General features: G+C 44.8%; 1 pseudogene; it reads left to right on the top strand.

The window, feature by feature from the left end:
* The window catches only part of LOC135908413 (carboxypeptidase M-like), a 76181-nt pseudogene that overhangs the window by 9117 nt on the left and 45602 nt on the right, over positions 1-21462 (top strand).

Below are 21462 nucleotides of genomic sequence, written 5' to 3'. Positions count from 1 at the left end.
AAACAGGTGCAAAAGATCAAAAATGAGCTAAACAGGGAGCGTGATGCACGGAATGTAGTTGAAAAGAGACTTGAAGTAGCCCAGGAAAAGCTGAACAGGACCGCCATTGTGAACGAGAATGTGCGTGACAATGGAACGCAGACCCTCGACGCGACAGGAGAGGGAGTGTCAGGAAAGTACGTGGAATGCGTGCAGCGTGATGAAGGGTTAGCTGGAAAGAGCGGCACCTACCTTGAAGCCGCCACGCGGACAATGCCCCTTGTCGAGTCCGAATCACGCGGAAAAGGACAAAGGGAAGCAGGGAGAGGTAGGAGAGAGTGAAAGGGTGATTTTAACCGGCGACTCAAACCTAGTTAGGTGCTCAAAAGCAATTGCAGAGAGGGTGAAAGGCGTTAAAAGAGCGGCGGTAGGAGTATTTCCAGGGCGGACACTGGGTTCTGTCATGGAGCGAGCAAAAGAAAAGCTGGCGGAAAATACCCACGTGCGCAACCTTGACATAGTAGCAGGTGGGCTAAATGACGTCCTAAACAGGAAAGGGATAGGACTACCCCAGCGCTTGCCGAAGGGGGTGGACGACTTGCGCGAATTATCCCCTCAGGTTCAGATCGTGGTGTGCACGGTGCCGGAGGTGCCTGTACGTGACAGTCACGTACAAAGAGCCGCAGTGGCTGCTAATGAGGCGATATGGAAAATGAGCCGAGAGAAAGGCTTCGAGGTTGTCGAAGTAAACAGGGGAGTGAGAAGGTGCAGTGGTTTTAAGCCAGACGGGATCCACTTCAATTACAGGCTGGCACAAGAAGTGGGCTGGCGAATTGGAGGGCGCGCTGTTGCTTTTTTAGGGGGCCCACGGGCGATCAGGAGGCCAGAGTAGGTAGCAATCAAGAAAGTCCCCTAGGGGAACCTCAGAAGAGCATCGCCGTCGATAACAGAAAAAAGGTGGAAAGCAAGGAAGAGAGCTCGCCATGCAATAGGCTACATAAACATTCAGGGCGGCAGAAGAAAAGAAAAGTGAGCAGAGATTGAGGAGCAGTTAAACACAGAACAAATAGGGGTGTATACCGTTACAGAAACGAACTTTAGAGACCCAGAAGAGCCGCCAGTTATTGAGAATCATGTTTGCGAAGGGTGCAACAGAACTAAGTCGGAAAGAAAGGGAGGAGGAGTAGGAATGCTCATCCATCGGGAGCCAAATGGAAAAGAGTAAATTCAAAATGTCACGAGCACCTTTGGTTTTCAGGTACAATGAGTGGGAAAAAAACTTGGCTGGGCGTTACGTATTTGTGGACCGGAAATAATTGCACACAGAAGAATAAAGCATTAATGGAATGCATAAGCCTTTATATTAAGGGTTTCGGGAATGGGGCTGAAAATGTCCTATTAGGTGACATGAACGCCCACGTACAGGATTTAGATGGCTATACCGACAACAACGGGAAATCAATGCTAGACCCTTTGTGAGCAACATAACCTCGTTATGGTGAATACAGGGTGAAGGGCAGATCACGTGGGAAGTGGGAAATCGGTAATCGACCATTGATTACTGTCTGATGACTGAAGGAATTCATGATAAGTTGAGAGAAATGGTCATTGATGAGGAAGGGCATAGCAGCATTGGGAGTGACCATAAACGCATCATATTAAAAATGAGATATGTAGTTGGGAAAGAGAGCAAGGAGAGCAAAATGGCCAGTCCAAATGTGAACGCTGAACAAATAGCAAATATAGTCACTAGAGTGGAGGAAGAACTTGGCAAATGGCGAAGTAAAGAGTGTGAATATGGTGAGCTTCTAAGTGTAATAATGACAGAAACCCGAAAAGAGAAACAACATGTTCGTTGGAAAGGAAGAAAGAAACCGAAAAGCTGGTGGAACAGGGAGATACGAGAAGCCATCGCCGAACGACAGAAAGCATCTCGAGAGCACAGGCAGACAAAGAAGGCGCAGTAGCTGCAGGATGAAGTAACCAGTAAATGGGAAATATACTGGGAGAAAAAGTATATGGTCCAAATACTAGGCGTTTAAATGATGACTTATTTGTTCTTACTCAATGTATTGAAATATCAAAAGTAGAAGTCAGACCGTTATATGTGGCCTTTTTAGACATTACAGGAGCCTATCACAAGGTGGACCGCAACATTTTGTAGGATATTCTGGAAGGGGAAGGCTTAGGTGAGGATTGTCTACAGCTGTTGAGAGACATTTACCTAGAAAATACCGTTTGCTTTGAACGGGAAGGGATGAGGAGCGAAGAGAAAGTTCATATCAACAAGGGACTGAGGCAGGGGTGCCCTTTATCCCCGCTGATGTTTATGATGTACATGGTGAGGATGGAGAGGACGCTAGAAGGAAGTAATATCGGGTCTAATCTCTCATACAAACAGGCGGTTACAGTACTAGAGCAGCAGCTCCCAGGTTTATTTTATGCGGACGACATTGTGTTGCTAGCTAACAAGCAAAGTGATTTGCAACGTCTGGCTAATATCTGTGGACAGGAAGGCAACAATTTAGGTTTGAAATTTAGTGTTAGAAAATCAGGTGCTATGGTATTCAATGAAAACAGTGAACAGACAGTAGAGATACAGGGCCAGGAAATACATCGGGTAACAGAATATAAATACCTTGGCCCATATGGATAAACGAAGGCAATAGATATATGGAAACACTGAAAAAAACAATAACACTGAAGGGGAAGAAAAATGCAGCCATAATGAAGCACATAGCGCTATGGGGATACAATAGGTACGAGGTCCCCCAAGGTATGTGGAAAGGTGTAATGGTTCCAGGACTTACTTTTGGAAATGCGGTTGTTTGCTTTAAATCAGGGGTACAATCAGGACACGGTGGGAACCAAAGGTCAGTGGGTGCCTCGCATTGGGCGCTCACGGGAAGACTACAAATGAAGCTGTGCAGGGTAATATGCGCTGGACTAGTTTTCAAGGGAGGGAAGCTAGCAGTAAAATTGAGTATGAAGAACGACTGAGGAATTTGGAAGAAAGTAAATGGGCTGGGAGAGTGTTCAGGTATCTGTACAGGAAAAGCATTGATTCACAGTGGAGAAAAAGAACTTGGAAGTTTACCAGCAAGTGCGGCCTGTAAGGTAGGCAACACAGCAACAAAGAAGGTCAAGCGGAAAGTCAGAGAGGCTGAAATAATCTCACGGGTGGCGGCAATGGAAAAGAAACCTGCCATGAGTAACTACTTAAGAGGGAAAAAGGAAATCAGGAAAGAAAAAAAAATTATGATCACTCAAAGGGAAGCTCATTACTTTTCGAAGCGAGATGGGGATGCCTTAGAACACGCACCTATACATAGTATGCACGTGACGTCACATCCGCTGCTGTCGTCTGCTTTCGCCATCTTGGGGAACCTTATCAAAAGGCGCGCGCATAGGTCTATAGGTTCCCCAACATGGCGCCGCCGTTAACCGGAAGTCATCGTGTATCCTTTAATGACGTACGTGCCACGCATAAAGTGATATATAATAAGGAATAAGGAGCATGTGCTTGCTGCGGTAAAGCTAGGGAAACTATGGAGACGTCTGCCCAGCGGTCGAGTTAGGCACCACTGGCGTCCTTGAAGCCCTTGGGTTCAGCGAGAGCAGTGGAAAAGTGAACATGTCCACAATAGGGGTTAGTAAGAAGCGATTAGAGAATCGGTGTAAGAAAATTAGGGAAACGGCAAAAAACGGAGACGTACAAAAGCACATTTCGCAATAGGGGATCAGAATATTGGAATGTGGGAGTTTATACTGTTTTTTTTCTTCTTTTTTTATTGTTTAACCTAGGTATGACATTAGGCAGTTTAATAGTAAGAGCTTGCTGACGCAACCCACCGGCCCGTTCCGAAGGGGACGTTCATAACATTCATCCATCCATCCGTCCATCCATCCGGGTAGCATATACAGGAACACCAGAAGGGGGCGAGAGGAAAGGCGAGAACACGTGATTCGGCTTTGGAGGACAAGGGGAGAGCAAGACTCACACCCGCGCGAGAGATGGCAGCAGGAGCGCGCCCAGCTAGAGCAGCGCGCGGATGATGACCGTGGTTATGGCGAGGGGTGACGGCGCCATGAAATGCTGGAACGGTCGCCAAAGAGATGCGCTCTAAAATCAGGAATGTTCTACGCACCCTGAATGTGAATTAATGTTGTATGGGTGAACTTTCCTGCCATTCCCCTTGCTCTCCCCTTCATGTATAAATAATTCTTTTCTCCCCTTTTGCACATCTGGCTCTCTAGAAATCCAGGTTTCCTAATAAATCTGTTTGTGGCATAACAAATTCGCAAAGAACTTCATTCGCGAAGTATCTCGGTTTGAAACTCGGCGCCGAGATTCCCTTCAATGTTGTCGAGTGCGAGGCGCGAACTTATGGCAGTTTTTATGCCTATAACAAAATATTCAATATAATTGGCCCCACACACCAGTGAGCGAGACGTTTCTGTGAAGCATTAGCGCTTTGCGACTCGGTATGGCATCAACATATGCCATAACTCACTATCAACATTAATATATTTCCTAAGACATAAGTTGCTGTTATTTTATTTTAATTAAGCCTGATTCACGTTTACTCATTTCTTCGTCCAGTTTTCTTGTTACTAATGAATATTTAATGACGTAATCTGTACATATAATGCCGGGCCGAAGCACCATCTGCTTGGTCTACGTTTCTTGTTTGCTTGATTGTTGGGCTTGGGCTTCTACCATAGAGGAACACATATCGGCAGCTCAGGCTCGGACCAGTGTCGGCCAAGGCAAATAATCCTCTCGACGTGGGGCTGCAGCTGAGTACCACGGGCGCAGGAGAGCGTGATGCTGTCGCCGAACTCGTAAGCGTCTTTGCGCCCTTCTACATTCGGCCCGTTGGGTCCGGTTTTAAAGTCGGCGCATGCTTCGATGCCTGCATATGATGAATTGTGGTGCGATTAACACCAGACAGCAATGCGGGATAACTTTTGCACTACCGTCGATATGCAAATACGCAAAAGATTGACAAAAATAAATAAATAAAATAAAAATAAAACCAGAAATTTAAGCACCCAAGAACCGCAGAAAAATTATAGTTAATTAGTTATTTGTAAAAATAATTATTAACAACTTAATTTGTTATTGTTTTAATAAGTCGATTATGCATTTAAATTTTTGTGCAAGTAATGTCCACCCCTCTGAGTGGACGAGCCCATGGACTCTACTCATGGATCTGTGCTGCCAGAGGTAACTTTGCAAAAAATTTTGAAGTTTCACTGAAACACCCTGCATGTATAAATACACTCCTCGAACGGTTGCACCCTTCGGGGTGTATATTTGTCCGACAACGATAATCATCATCTGCCTTGCTTGCGTTGCCTTTCTTGAAAGCTCGGCGCTCGGTACTTTTTTATCGAGAATGCGGTGTCACACTGAACACGCGCAAGCCGTTCGTGACTTGAAAGTGCCGGGCTCGCAACTTTCAGTTTCGAGTGAAGTGCTTCTTTCCTCTCTCTGTCGTCGCCAGTTAAAAAAGAAGAAAAACAAACATTCAACATGGAAAACTCTGTACAGCGTTTAAATGTGTCATTCAACCTGCGGCAGGTCATCATCATCAGCCTGGTTACGCCCACTGCAGGGCGAAGGCCTCTCCCATACTTCTACAACTACTCCGGTCATATACTAATTGTGGCCATGTTGTCTCTGCAAACTTCTTAATGTCATCCGCCCACCTAAATTTCTGCCGCCCTCTACTACGCTTCCCTTCCCTTGGAATCCAGTCCGTAACCCTTAATGACCATCGGTTATCTTCCCTCCTCATTACATGTCCGGCCCATGCCCATTTTTTTTTCTTAATTTCAACTAAGGTGTCATTTACCAGCGTTTGTTGCCTCACCCAATCTGCTCTTTTCTTATCCCTTAGCGTTACACTGATCATTCTTCTTTCCGAAGCTCGTTGCGTCGTCCTCAATTTCAGCAGAACCCTTTTCGTAAGCCTCCAGGCAGTGGTGCCTAAATCGACCACTGGGCAGACATCTTCACATTGTAATAAAACATGCTCCATCATTTCCCTAGCTTTACCGCAGCAAGCACATGCATGCTTCTTCTTCCTTCTTAAATCTCGCTTTATAGGTGCGTGTTCTAAGACATCCAGATCTCGTTTCGAAAAGTAATGAGCTTCCCTTTGAGTTATCATAAATTGTTTCTTTCCTGATTTCGTTCTTTGCTCTCAAGTAGTTACTCATGGCAAGTTTCTTTTCCATTGCCGCCACCCATGAGATTATTTGAGCCTCTCTGACTTTGCGCTTGATGTTCTCTGTTGCTGTGTTCTCCACCCTACAGGCCGCATACTTGCTGGTAAGCTTCCTAATTCTTTTCCTCCCCTGTGAATCAATGCTTTTCCTGTACAGATACCCCAAAACTGTCCCAGTCCATTTATTTTCTTCCATATTCCCCAGTCGTTCTACTTACTGAATTTTACTGCGAGCTTCCCTCACTTCAAAACTAGTCCAGCCCATATCACCCTGCACTGCTTCATTTGTAGTCTTCATGTGCGCGCCCAATGCGAAGCGACCCACTGACCTTTGGTTCACATCGATTGCTGATTATACCCCTGATTTAAACAAAAAACCGCATTTCCAAAACTATGTCCCGGAACAATTACATCTTTCCACATGCAATGGAGCACCTCATACCTATTGCATCCACATAGCGCTCTGTGCTGCATTGTGGCTGCATTTCTCTTCCCCTTCACTGTTATTCTTTTTCCTGTGTTTACATATATCCATTGCCTTAGTTTATCCTTATACCAAGGTATTTATATTCTGTAACCCGAGGTATTTCCTAGTCCTGTATTGCCACTGTCTGTTCACTGTTTTCATTGAATACCATAACACCTGATTTTCTAACACTACATCCTAAGCCTAAATTGTTACCTTCCTGTCCACAGATATTAACCAGACGTTGCAAATCACTTTGCTTGTTAGCTAGCAACACAATGTCGTCCGCATAAAATAAACCTGGAAGCTACTGCTCTACTACTCTACCCGCCTGTTTGTATGAGAGATTAAACCCGATATTACTTCCTTCTAGCGCCCTCTCCATTCTCAGCATGTGCATCATGAACAGCAGTAGGAATAAAGGGCACCCCTGCCCAACTCCCTTGTTGATATGAACTTTCTCCTCGCTCCTCATCCCTTCCCATTCAACGCAAACGGTAATTTCTAGGTAAATCTCTCTCAAAAACTGTAGACAATCGTCACCTAATTTTTCCCCTTCCAAGATATCCCTCAAAATGTTGCGGTCTACGTTGTTCTAGGCTCCTGTTGTGTCTAGAAAGACCACATATAACGGTCTGCTTTCTACTGTTGATGTTTCATTGCACTGAGCAACAACATATGAGTTTGTCATCTAAACGCTTACCTATTCTGAAGCCATTCTGTAGTTCTCCTAAAATGTCATTCTTCGCTGCTTATGCTCGAAGCTTTATTTGATTGCCTGCATGGCTTGCCTGAATTCTTACCAGTGCGCCACCCGCATTAATTTCAATAGTGGTTGAAGTGGTTCGGAGAGCTCAAGGAGGAGTTAGTAGATACGCTGACGTTGCAGTTTCTTCAACCTAATAATAGAGTGTACTTGTGTACTGAAGCCACAAATTTTGTACACCAACCTGACATCTCTGTGAAAGCTTCGATGAAAATCGATCATGTTTCGAATACGTTATTTTTGGTAAGTCGAAAGGGGGGAGGGAGGCAGTTTCTAGTACAGTGGTGTCACTATAACTAGATTTCCAAGAGGTCATGTATTTTTGATAGCGAAGGGCATTATAAAAACTTTTGCCTCCAATCATTGAAAATGAAGAAGGATATTGCAGAAAATAAGATACTTGTTAGCACCGAAATGGCAAACACCATTTTGTTGCAACCATGCATTGTTCTTGCGCAATTATCTTTCGATAGCCCGACGATAACCAGCTTACTCGCTGTCAGATGTAAAAGAGCTGGGGCCGAATCTTATAACGGTTCGGTTGGGGAACCGTTCCTTTGGCCTCACGTGATTGGTCAAAATTTTGATTACGTCACAGGTCCTCAGAGGCAGCGGGGTGGTATCGCAATTTTCGAATACGTCACGCATCTGTCAATCACCTTCAAAGCGAACCAGTCGTAGGAACCGGCGAAGGGGTATGTCCGCTTTGGGTTCCGTTGCTGTGGCTTGGCTGTTGGCTTGTGACCCTGGCCGCGCGCGACGGTCGCCCGTCCTCGGAGACACGCGGGCGTCGCGCGCGCCTGAGTTGGTTGCTTCGGAGGCTATTACTTGCCTTCGTCGTCTGCTTGGCGTTGCTCTTTCGTTGTCGACTATGGCTGGAAATGCGATACGCTTTCGAAGAAGTGACGGATAATGAGTTGCACCGCCCTTGCTGGCTTTCTAAGTAGACCTTTGCAGGCTACGCTATCAAATGGAAGAGACTCGGGTGCAAGCGTACGAGCGATCATTCCACGCAGAGGAAAGAATATTGCGCGCTGGGGTTCATTGCCACCGGCCTGCAGCTCCCAGAGCTTAGTCGGACGCGAAGCATTCGTCGGAATTGCCTAGATCTCTGCTGCCGACAATGTCCACAAAGTTGCTCTCGCAATTACTGTGTTGGCTGGTTGAAGGGTTGGGTCAGCTTTCCCGTCACCTCAGCTTCAAAGTCAATGCCAAGGAGATATTTGCATGGTGAGATCGAATTCCCAGTGCTATAGCCAGTGTGAATAGCGCGCAGACCGCCGTTCAGCAGTCACAAGGGTTCAACCTAGGCTGGTTCAGCGCTTCCTTCGGTCGGCTGATAAAACTATACAGTCAGGACGGGAAGGTATTGTAGAGCTCTCTTATTTGGCTGTCCTTTTTTCTCTATTTCAGGAGTTCCATACTTTGTTCCTCAATTTCACGGCACAGCGTGCACCGTCAGCACCACACTCTTCGATTTGACTTCGCGCAGGAAATGCAGGGCCCGCATACCGTATTGTTCGATTTAAGTTCCATTGCTTCTATCACGCGACGCGCCGTGGGGCAGATCGGAGGGATAGCGGCAGCGCGGCGGCGAGCGAGTCATGTCCGAGCCGATGACGAAGGGCGAAAAAAGAAGGAAAACTGATATAGTCGGCTAGTAAAGGTGTCCCTAAGGACCCGTTCACGGTTTTGCCGCGCTATCTATTTGAGAAGTGCTGGCAGTGCTTTCCTGTCGCATGCATCGTGCGAGCTCCTGGTAGCAGACGACGCAGTGCTGCGCTCTGCCAACGCCGTGGCCAACTCATTTACGCTTACGATACCGCCTGTGGGCTGAGAATGAAAAAGAATGACAATAATATATTACTTCTGCATTGTGTAAACGGCCGGCACACAAGTTTATACTTCAAAACTTGGCGTATAATATTTAATTTATATTTTACATTTGTTTAGCAAGCAGAAACATTCTGCAATTCCTCGATTAGCTCATCATATAGTGACGTGCACTTCAGAGGTGGCACCCTCTCATCCATTGGTCGCGTCCTACCCTTCTTGCACCGCCGGCTTGGGAGTGGCACATCAAGTGACGTAAGTGGCGAAGCGAACCGTTCGTATTCCGAACCGTTATAAGATTCGGCCCCTGAGCTCACGCAAGGTTTCGTAAATAGACGAAGCAGTAGCTGAGGACAGAATAGACGTCGGAAGTTGTGGACTGAAAACAGCGCAACTTTAATGTCTTTCAAGTCAATTGGCGGAATTTCCTGCATCCTCTATTGGCAACACAACCACCAAAACAAAATTTGGCGAGTGCACGTTATACAAGGTGAGATGTTCTGATACTTCTTCGAATGCATATGTTACTTCGCATAATTTGCGCCATTTGCAATGAATCGCTCCGTGTATCTCCGTGTATTCCGCTGCTCAGTAAGAATACAAGGGAGGAATCTGGCGCTGATGTCTGGGTGCCACGACAGTATAGAGGGTAACGCAGCATCGGCAATAATAAGCGACCTGTAGATTATTTCAAACTTCGTACTCCTTGCTTTGAATGATATTTGCTTCCTGGCCCATAAATAGTAGCCCGTTCCCCGAATTTCCGAGCACAGTGTCAATTTGTTCTTCTGCGAAAACTGAGACACATCGCGGATGACAGCTATATAAAGCTTCCTAAAAGTTCACCAAGCAATTAACAAAATATATTCTAATATAATATAAACTTTGTGCACACATCAGCCATCGCGTGTGCCCTATTTCATCTAAATTTCAACTCGCTGGCAAACACTTTTTCAATGACACGGGCAAACAATTTACACTGTTCGTATAGTACACTGTATGACGCTCCGAAATAGAATAGGTTGGTTATTCATCGTGATACAAGTAACGTAGAAAAGTGTCACTTTGTGTAATACGAGTGAGCGAGAGCGCATGTGCAAGCACCAGTTTCCTTTATGTCATAGAGAAAGATATCAAACGGCCATATTTATAGCGTGTGAATAACCGCTTCACTCCGCATATATTCCAAGATGTTGTTGGATCTGTGTAATTTTTTAGAAAAAGTTTTTTTTGAATTTTGGCTTCTGCAAAAAGTGAATCTGCCTATGTGCTGCCTATCAAATCTGGCTATCATATTAGCCCTCGAAAGTAGCATTGCGCGAATACTGGGATGGCAGGGCCCATGCCTGGTGAATACAGTACCCATAAGTAAGGAAGCTTACTTCACAAACGTATTCACCTATTTATTTATTTTTTATTTATATATTCCATCTATCTATCTATCTATCTATCTATCTATCTATCTATCTATCTATCTATCTATCTATCTATCTATCTATCTATCTATCTATCTATCTATCTATCTATCTATCTATCTATCTATCTATCTATCTATCTATCTATCTATCTATCTATCTATCTATCTGTCTATCTGTCTGTCTGTCTGTCTGTCTGTCTGTCTGTCTGTCTGTCTGTCTGTCTGTCTGTCTGTCTGTCTGTCCGTCCGTCCGTCCGTCCGTCCGTCCGTCTATCTATCTCTTCATATACCGAACAGGCTCCTGAAGGAGTTTTGCGTGATCCGCCGTGGTTGCTCAGTGGATATGGTGTTGGGCTGCTGAGCACGAGGTCGCGGGATCGAATCCCGGCCACGGCGGCCGCATTTCGATGGGGGCGAAATGCGAATACAACCGTGTGCTTAGATTTAGGTGCAGGTTAAGGAACCCCAGGTGGTCAAAATTTCCGGAGTCTTCCACTACGGCGTGCCTCATATTCAGAAATTGGTTTTGGCACGTAAAACCCCATAATTTAAGGAGTTTTGAGTGAGAGAAGGACACAACGGAATTTAAAAAAAAAAACAGAGTACAAAGGAATTATGCAATGTGAGCGCGCAAAGTTGAAATAACAAGGCTCTAACAAATGTAAATAACCCAATAACCAAGTCGAAAAGGCTATGTGAAACAATAAAATCATACAATGCTAGCGGGTGAAGATGAAAGAACAATGCACTAACAAATTTAGGTTACGAATTAAATGAAGCGACAAAGATCGTATACTACTTCGCACGACCTAACTGAGGGCGCAGGGGGAATTGAAAGCATTACGTCGTCTGAGATGATTATGAAGACGCTGAGATGTGCGAGATGTACGGCCGGGTGGACGGGCGGTGGCTATGGATTAGTTTGTGAAGCGGGCAAATCAATGTTATAGCTCGGCGGGGTTTTAGAGATGAAAGAGATAAAGATGACTTAATGCTAGTCACGCTAGAGTCGCGGTGATAATCTGTGACGATGAAGCGAGCGGTGCGGTTTTGAAGAAACTCGGGGGTCGCGATTAGATATGCTTGATCAGGTGACTAGCTAGGGGAAGCTAATTTTAGCTAAGGTCTCAGGAATATCTTATAGGCGTGATTTTTTTTTCTGTTGAAATAGGAGCACAGTGAAAGTTACGTTTAAGATAAGCGAGCGTAAATGAAGCTTTAGCGGTTACGTTTCCGATGCACATAGACCATGGCAGGCTGATTGTAAGAATAATGGGGAGGTACTTCTGCGTTATCCAGTGAGTAATCTAAAGCAGAAAATGGTTTTTGCATGTGAATGTTGTTAGTTTGCATTTATCAGTGTTTAGAGTCTCCTGCCGAGAAAATCACCACTTAGTAATGCGGGTTAAGGTCTGGTTGAATATCGACTAGATCTTGACAAGGTGTGTACGTAAGAGGCTAGACAAAGAAATAGATAAAAATTATGACATAAACTTTGATGTCCTTGTGAAATATTGTATGAACGAACGTGTTAGCTGCGCCAGTTAGAAGCGTGAACATTTGAAGTGATAGCAAAGTACATACACATGTTGCGGTCAAAATAGCTCCACAATATGTCAATTTGTGGTGATAGCCATAATTGCCGTGCCCTCTTCAGTAGCCTTCCCTCCTTACATTGTTAAAATTGTTAAGGGGCACAGCAAGGGTTCACTCTCCATGATTCTTCAAAATCTTAATTTAAAATGTGGTCTTTAATAATCGAAGCAATTTGTAAATGAAATTTTTCCTCGTTGTATTTACGTGGTCGTTGTTCAAATTAAGATTAAGCCAAGCACGACACTAATTTCTGACATTATGGTGCGCCGATTTTTCTAGCATGTACTACGGCCCACAGCTGCCAACTTGTGTCCACTCGAGTTAGCCTCACTTTAGCTGCAAACGTGTTAGACAGTTCAGGACCACATCGCACTCCGCGACTCAAGCAAGGCTTACGTTCTAAAAAACATCCAGGATTTTCAGAAATCTTCATTCCTATGAAACTCACTCGCGTAAAGGAAAGTGAAAAATAATCTTGTGCCGTTGTGCATGCGATGCGTCCAGATAGATTAGTCGGCCCCTTTCAAAAATTAACGTCAAATCAAGGGGCAGTGGCGATCTTCCGATCTTCCTTTTCCAAAGCGCTCTTTCTTTCACATCTGCTGGCATATTAGAGGTCACCACCTTTCTTTTTTTTCCAGAACGCCTCCCTGGCCTCCTTTTAATCCGTTTTCGGGATACACGACATTACGTCAAACCACACGGCGTGCGTTTCACGTCACTGTAGACTCGACCAGGATGCAACAGTTGGCGACGTCGTTCTGGCCGCCATTCTTGTGTCGTAGGCCGAGTGTACTGTTGTTAAACTGAATCATATTTCTTGACACACAGAAGTTGTCTTTAAATGCACTTCATTCTTGCAATGCACAAATGTGTTCCTGCCGTCAGAAGTGTGGAATGTGGAGAATACCTCGTTAAGTATAGTGACCGCGGTGCTATAAAGACATTGTTATTTTAAATTACCGTTGCTTCTAATTGTTTATATCTACTAGGTAATCATGTACCTGTAGGCAGACAATAAAAGAACCAGTAGGAGAAACTCATTATATTGGCCAGGTCTACTTTAGTCCACTTGGCCAACTTACTGGTTTGATTCACTTCCTCAAAATTAACCTTCAGTTTTTAAGGACTATGCACCCATTCTATTTCAATTCCAGTCCAGAAACTCATGTTTTCATGTTATTCCCATTCCGTATACGCGACTGGTGCCATTCTCTTTTGATCCCGGTTGTTTAATTCGGCGGAATGAGCTTGCAATCAATTCAACTCTGGAGTTGACACTCCCGAGCTCTGCTTCGCACTGGGCGCTTGCTAAAGTATACAAAGTTAAAGTACCTAAGGTTGGTGAGGCCTGTCAAGCGGTCGCCAGGACTGGATCTCATCAACCCCACTTTCTTTTTGCTCTAAAAAAAACTGAAATAAAGCTTTTTATTTATTGAAGTTGGTCAAAAACATCCCGGAGCTCTTGACTGCGGCGTATTTCGCAGCTCAAGCGTTTATTTGGGAAGCTAGACGTAATTTGTCACTGAAGCCTAAATGAACACATACGCCGAAGAAAGACGCACAACAGCAAGGAGAAGACAGGCGAAAGGAAAGGGTGTCAAAGCGAGGGTAGGGCCCGCTATAGAAGAAGTGTATCTTAATGAAACTTGTGTGTTGGATAAGCTTCGCTATGTACAGGCTATGCGCACGAGACAGCCGTAAGCGACACGGATGGAGAAACTGCGGTTTCAGGCGCACACAGCGGTCAGCCCGTTCAATTCCACCAGTGCGGACGAACCAACCTCCCTCTGAGGGCATTTCTCTGCTGCAGCTAATAGCGTAGTGCAAGCTGCATTCACCGTCGTACGCGCAAAGATATAGAAGGGACACCACTCTCATTTCAAGGGAGGGGAAAGAGATGCGTTATGTGAAGAGACGTAAGTGTAAGCAGTCTTCGGCCGTCGTTGACAAAGGAACACACCAAGGCCCTGCCCCTCAACGGAGCGACATAAGCAAGCTCAGAGCGTGTGCACACTTGTTGGCGCCTTTCCAACATACAACATGGGTGCAAATCGACCTCGAGCAGAATGCTTCAGATCAGCTGCCTTCTTGATTGTGCCCCCACATTTTTGGGGAAGGAGGGAAAGGCATTTCAGGGCAGATGCATTACCGAAACTGTGCTTCCTACTTTAGGAACATAATATTCTCACCCACTTCCGTATTCACCTCAATGGTAGTCAGTTTATGCAGGTAAAAAAAAGAAAAAAAATCACCAGAAATAAGAGTCAAAGCTGGGGGCATATTCTGTGGCGTTTCTTGTGACTTTCATTTTTTTTGTCCTTCCTCACTTGCTCACACAAAGATGCGGCCCGATATCACAAATATGGAGTGCTCTGTGAGACGGCTTGCAACAAAAAGAAATAGAGTAGGATGGGAAGCAGTCCTCATAAGTCCGGCCCCTGCCGCTTTGAAGCACACTCATCCTGTTCAGTAATAGGCTGCAGTCCAGGCATAGTCTTCAATAGCGGTAACATAACAAATGCGTTGACCAGATTGCCTGTTTACGAGGTCTAGTTGATAACCTCATTGAAATTGGTTCAAGGCACCCTGACAGCTACTGTGGCCTACTCGCTTAGACAAGAGGTGTTGGAAATACGTAAAACTTGTCCTAGCTGTCGAACATGAAATTGAAGCGATACTCAGAGAACAGAAAAGAAAAATATTCTTTACAAAATGACATGAAGAATCCTTTTTATATAAATTAGCAAAAATGCCCCCAATGTCTCCCTGTCCAATGCAGAAATAATAAATCGGACGCATTGAAAAATAAAAAGAAGCCTAGCATTGTTGGAGCAGAATGGTTCTTATGCACTGTTACCTGTGCGACGACGGATGTTCCGAAAGTAAGTGTCGTCATTTATTTTCACCAGTAAACTTTATTGCCAAAAGAAATAAACCATGGCATCATGAACTATGCACCTTACGAGATTTTTCCACATGGTCGCCACCGACATTGAGATATTAGTCGTATCATGCAGTGAGCTTGAAGATACCACTCTGGTAAAAGTCGGTGCCCTACGATGCAAGACCTGAGACATGACCTTTTCACCACACACGATCTGTAGGCGTTCATGGATGACAGACACGCTAGTCATACGTGCCAATTCATAACAGCTACCAGCACGCAATTCCATTGGCGACCACGTTAGGAGCACACGTCTGTCTGCCATCGTGATCTGTACTCGAATAACCTCGGGCACGCCAGTCTGCTGCTACTCTTTCTTCCTCGCCGCTCTGCGCATGCGTCATTCCTTCTCTACTGACGCTCCTTCCGTCGTTGAACCAGCAACAGGCGTGGACTCTTAAGATGATAGTTTGTTTCACCTGGTGTACCATCTTGTCATTAAAGAAATGATGAAACTTACTTTCACAAAGTCCTGTGTATATAATACGATAATCTGACACGGTAATCGTTCATCCACGAGAATGATCGGTGCTACATGTGTTTTCCAACTATTGGTACTGCTGTCTCGCAAAACTGTCTGGTTTCTTTTATAGTTTTTTTCTGGTTAAGTTCGGTGGTAGGGTAGCATTCTAAACCCTACAGTGTTTCTTGAAAGCAGGTAAATGTTTTATACTCGTAACTGCTTAATTTTCTGGAATTGCTAGCGTATAAATAAATCTCGACGATTAGGAGTGTGAGTGTCGCTGAGAAGGACATAGAGGCACTCACTCTGACCAGGGAACACTGATATCTGATGTTTCAAATATTTTTTCGTTAGTGCTGTCATGAAGACAATCCAACGGTAGAAATTGGCATCTAAAAGTCTAATGACTGCTGTACACGAATGCCATGATGACAAATTAGTTTCTAGAATCTTCACGTAAGAAACCCGACAACTGCTTGAACGTGGACAGTGCTAAAACAATTCACACGCAAAGAAACATTGCACCTTGAAGGGCGTTTTCTTATGTAGATAACTAACCCCTTTCCACCCCCAGGAAAGAGTGTTTGAATGAACGAACCCATTCATGGGAATGGGTGATTTTTTGGAATTACACCCTTTCCCCAAACGAGTGTGTCGCCAACTAGCACCTACGTTTCTTCTTTTTTTCACTGGGGTATCTGTTTTTCTATCACTAGCCTAGGCTTTCGGACGCCCACTAAAGTGCTCCTCTAGTGCTGATACATTTATAAAAAATAGCGAAGAAAAAAACCGTAAAGAACTATAGCAGGATTCGAACCGCGCATAAGCAGACTACCATGCGAAAATGACCTGTCTCCAACCTGCCGTAACTATCACGGCTAATAATTATGCATCTAAAGAGTGTGCTGGCGTCTCTACTTCATATATTGAGCTTTCGCCATGCCTCTTCATTTTTCCTCTAACCCAACAGCAAGTGGAAATAATTTAGGTTAAGCCATCAGTACGATTTGAAAGCAGACAGGAGAGAGGAGGACAAACCATCATTGTATCTCTCCCCTTAACTAAAGGAGCGCCCCATCTCTACGGTAAGTACTTTGATCTTAGAGGTAACATATTGCTCCCTATGCACCTGCGAACATTTGTTCCAACAATACTGGATCAAACAGTGCAAAACATTTTGCGTCTAACACTGCGCAGGCGCCGATGCTACACCAGAGAGGAGATGCACCTGAAGAACAACGGCTGGCTGTAGCGCTACGATTCGCTGACCCTTGTAGGGTTGGTCAATAGACATCATCGACCTGGGACAATTTAGGCGAAGCCAGCCGTAAAAAGTGGACCACACATTATGAAATGAACGAAACAGCTCTGTCTCTCCCCTTCACAACTGCGGACACCGTATATAGTTGAACTATCATGATGACATCCATCGCCAAATATGGTCGTATGACGTGCCAGAAGAATGAATTTGGGTGAAGTGCTGAGAAAGAAACCTGTATGACTTTTTACTTCCTAGAAATGTTGAAGTGCCCGAGCCCCCTTTGTGTTCTCTGAGGCATGTGATTCGAGGAAAGCGCCCTTCTAGCAGCCCGAAATTAGAGAAAGGTGCACTAAGGTTGTTTTGGTAGCGAGGACACCTATTTTCAACATTTTCGCTAGAAATACGGGTGCAAAAGGATGTTTGGACATGCATCCAGGAGGCTGTTATTTTTCTTAAAGCGCACGTAATATTTATCTATGCCCTCGCGTAGGCGCCATACTGGCATTGAACGCAGGCACTAGCCTCACACTTCTTTAGAATACTTTAAATATAGGAAAATGTATTATTATTAGGTCTACGCGACTAGTCGATAAATCATGCCGACTTCTGTTGTGGTAACGGAGCACATGTGTATGCTGTGTTCCCCAAACATGCGCTCAACTGCAGCAGCCTTATTGTTGCTAATATAGGAAAAGTGGTATTCTGCTCCACAACGCCTCGGCCATTACAGAACCGCCGAAGGAATGACGACAAGTCGCGCGAGGTGCCACATTTCCCATTTCCCTGCCCAGGAGTAGCACCAACAGATGCTGAACTGAAGATGCAGATAATGTGGCCGTCAATGCTGACATCGCTGCTTGTCAGCATGTGCGTCGTGTGCTGCCGATCCACCAGCCCAGCAGGAGTGGAGGATGTGGAGGGGCTCACCTACTACGATCACGAACAGATGACTGCCTTCCTGAAGAAAATCAGTGAACGCTACCCGGAGTTCACCAAGCTTTACAGTATTGGCAAATCTGTCTAAGGTGCGTGCAAGCTTCACCATGTTGACGCACTCAAGGGAAAGGTGGTGGTTAACGCTTCTAGGTTACTATTATTTCGAAAACTCTGAGGCACGGCTTGGACCTTCGAAATCAATGCCTGCGAGTGAAACGAAACCACTTGGTTGTGGGGTAAAGAATAAAAGTCAGCCCCTACTGTACATACATGGTTTTGTCCTTTAGCTTGAAAAAGTTTTTAAAAATTGCCCGTGGCAGATAGCACAATTCTAACCCTTCATCTTAATTACTCGATGCGGCGGCCAATAATTCTACGTGAAATCACAATGTTTAATTGGAATATTTAACTTAATTGTTCCAATTACCTTATAATGAATTCATCATCATCATCAGCCTAGTTATGCCCACTGCAGGGCAAAGGCCTCTCCCATACTTCTCCAACTACCCCGGCTATGTACTAATTGTGGCCATGTTGTCCCCTGCAAACATCTTAATGTCATCCGCCCACCTAACTTTCTGCCGCCCCCTGCTACGCTTCCCTTCTCTTGGAATCCAGTCCATAACCCTTAATGACCATCGGTTATCTTCCCTCCTCATTACATGTCCGGTCCATGCCCATTTCTTTTTCTTAATTTCAACTAAGGTGTCATTTACCAGCGTTTGTTGCCTCACCCAATCTGCTCTTTTCTTATCCCTTAGCGTTACACTGATCATTCTTCTTTCCGAAGCTCGTTGCGTCGTCCTCAATTTCAGCAGAACCCTTTTCGTAAGCCTCCAGGTTTCTGCCCCATATGTGAATACTGGTAACACACAGCTGTTATACACTTTCCTTTTGAGGGATAGGGGCAACCTGCTGTTCATGATTTGAGAATGCCTGCCAAACGCACCCCAGCCCATTCTTATTCTTCTGGTTATTTCATTCTCATGATCCGGATCCGTGGTCACCACCTGCCCTAAGTAGATGTATTCCCTTACGACTTCCAGTGCCTCGCTACCTATCGTAACTGCTGTTCTCTTCCAAGACTATTAAACATTACTTTAGTATTCTGTAGATTAATTTTCAGACCCACCCTTCTGCTTTGCCTCTCCAGGCCAGTGAGCATGCATTGCAATTGGTCTCCTGAGTTACTAAGCAAGGCAATATCATCAGCGAATCGCAAGTTGCTAAGGTATTCTCCTACAACTTTTATTCCCCATTCTTCCCACTCCAGGTCTCTGAATACCTCCTCTAAACATGCGGTGAATAGCATTGGAGAGATCGTACCTCCCTGTCTGACGCCTTTCTTTATTGGGATTTTGTTGCTTTCTTTGTGGAGGACTACGGTGGCTGTCGAGCCGCTATAGATATCTTCCAGTATTTTTACATATGGCTCATCTACACCCTGATTCCGTAATGCCTCCATGACTGCTGAGGTTTCGACTGAATCAAACGCTTTCTCGTAATCAATGAAAGCTATATATAAGGGTTGGTTATATTCTGCACATTTTTCTATCACCTGATTGATAGTGTGAATATGGTCTATTGTTGAGTAGCCTTTACGGAATCCTGCCTGGTCCTTTGGTTGACAGAAGTCTAAGGTGTTCCTGATTCTATTTGCGATTACCATAGTAAATACTTTGTAGGCAACGGACAGTAAGCTGATCGGTCTATAATTTTTCAAGTCTTTGGCGTCCCCTTTCTTATGGATTAGGATTATGTTAGCGTTCTTCCAAGATTCCGGTACGCTCGAGGTTATGAGGCATTGCGTGTACAGGGTGGCCAGTTTTTCTAGAACAATCTGACCACCATCCTTCAACAAATCTGCTGTTACCTGATCCTCCCCAGCTGCCTTCCCCCTTTGCATAGCTCCTGAGGCTTTCTTTACTTCTTCTGGCGTTACCTGCGGAATTTCGAATTCCTCTAAGCTATTCTCTCTTCCACGATCGTCGTGGGTGCCACTGGTACTATATAAATCTCTGTAGAACTGCTCAGCCACTTGAACTATCTCATCCATATTAGTAACGATATTGCCGGCTTTGTCTCTCAACGCACACATCTGATTCTTGCCTATTCCTAGTTTCTTCTTCACTGCTTTTAGGCTTCCTCCGTTCCTGAGAGCCTGTTCAATTCTATCCATATTATAGTTCCTGATGTCAGCTGTCTTACACTTGTTGATTAACTTAGAAAGTTCCGCCAGTTCTATTCCAGCTGTAGGGTTAGAGGCTTTCATACATTGGCGTTTCTTGATCAGATCTTTCATCTCCTGCGATAGCTTACTGGTTTCCTGTCAAACGGCGTTACCACCGACTTCTATTGCGCACTCCTTAATGATGGCCATGAGATTGTCGTTCATTGCTTCAACAATAAGGTCCTCTTCCTGACTTAAAGCCGAATACCTGTTCTGTAGCTTGATCCGGAATTCCTCTAGTTTCCCTCTTACCGCTAACTCATTAAATGGCTTCTTCTGTACCAGTTTCTTCCGTTCTCTCCTCAAGTCTAGGCTAATTCGGGTTCTTACCATCCTATGGTCACTGCAGCGTACCTCGGCAAGGTACGCTGCAGTGACCATAGGATGGTAATGAATTACCTTATGGCAAACATTTCAATATATGAATTCTAGCTACGGAACTTGCAACTCATCAGGAAAGCCGCGTTTGTTTCACAGAGGCACTACTTCTAGAGAAGAGGCATGGGGCAGGTAAAGTTTCCTGAATGTGTCGCTTTTAGGCGGCCATTATACGAATTTTCACATTTTAGGCCTTTGGGACAATGAATTTATTAAGAGGTCCCACCATAGTTACATCTCCTTAAAACAATGCGTGGTGCTGTAGTACCATGCTGGGCTCCTTAAACTAACGCAAACATATACCTGCATACGATAACTTCACGATCCCTTCTTTAATTATACTCATTGCCACTATGTGGCAGATTACTGAAAGTTATTCTTTCTCGTTATCAATCTTCTCAGTGAACCAGTCTTCCAGTAGAGGGCGGCACTACATGCATGTATCAAATAATGTAATGGAAGCCTCACGCCTTTTCCAAGTGGACTCCACAGAAACATTACATTTCGCTTTGTTTGTAAATGACAAAACACTTAATATTCAATCGGCTATCCAAACGTCACATTTGTCGAATATTCGTATTTCACAAAGAAATTTCACGTTTCGAGCCCCCCTAATATTTATTTTTGTTGAAGGTATCGTTAGGATCCGCTGTTCTTTCGAAAGAAGCGCATACTTGGACTCCCTGTGCTTTACCTCAACTACAGGACATGACCTGAGGGTCGTGCTGGTGACCATGGACCCCCACAAGGAGCCGCTGCTCAAGCCAAATGTCAAGTATGTTGCGAACATGCATGGCAACGAGGTCAGTCTCCCCTTGTGTATGCTTATTTCCACCACGTTGCTCCGCAAATGAAGTGCCTTGTATAAAGCGGTCAGCCAGCTTGCCTCTTTTATGCCTAGCAACTACATCGACGGGTATTCGCATTCGACTCCCATTCGGCCTCATCGCATTT

This window comes from Dermacentor albipictus, unplaced genomic scaffold, assembly GCF_038994185.2.
Source record: "Dermacentor albipictus isolate Rhodes 1998 colony unplaced genomic scaffold, USDA_Dalb.pri_finalv2 scaffold_30, whole genome shotgun sequence".
Classification (NCBI taxonomy): Eukaryota; Metazoa; Arthropoda; class Arachnida; order Ixodida; family Ixodidae; genus Dermacentor; species Dermacentor albipictus.
Note: the sequence above shows the minus strand (reverse complement) of the source record. Positions and strands in the feature narration are given on the sequence as shown.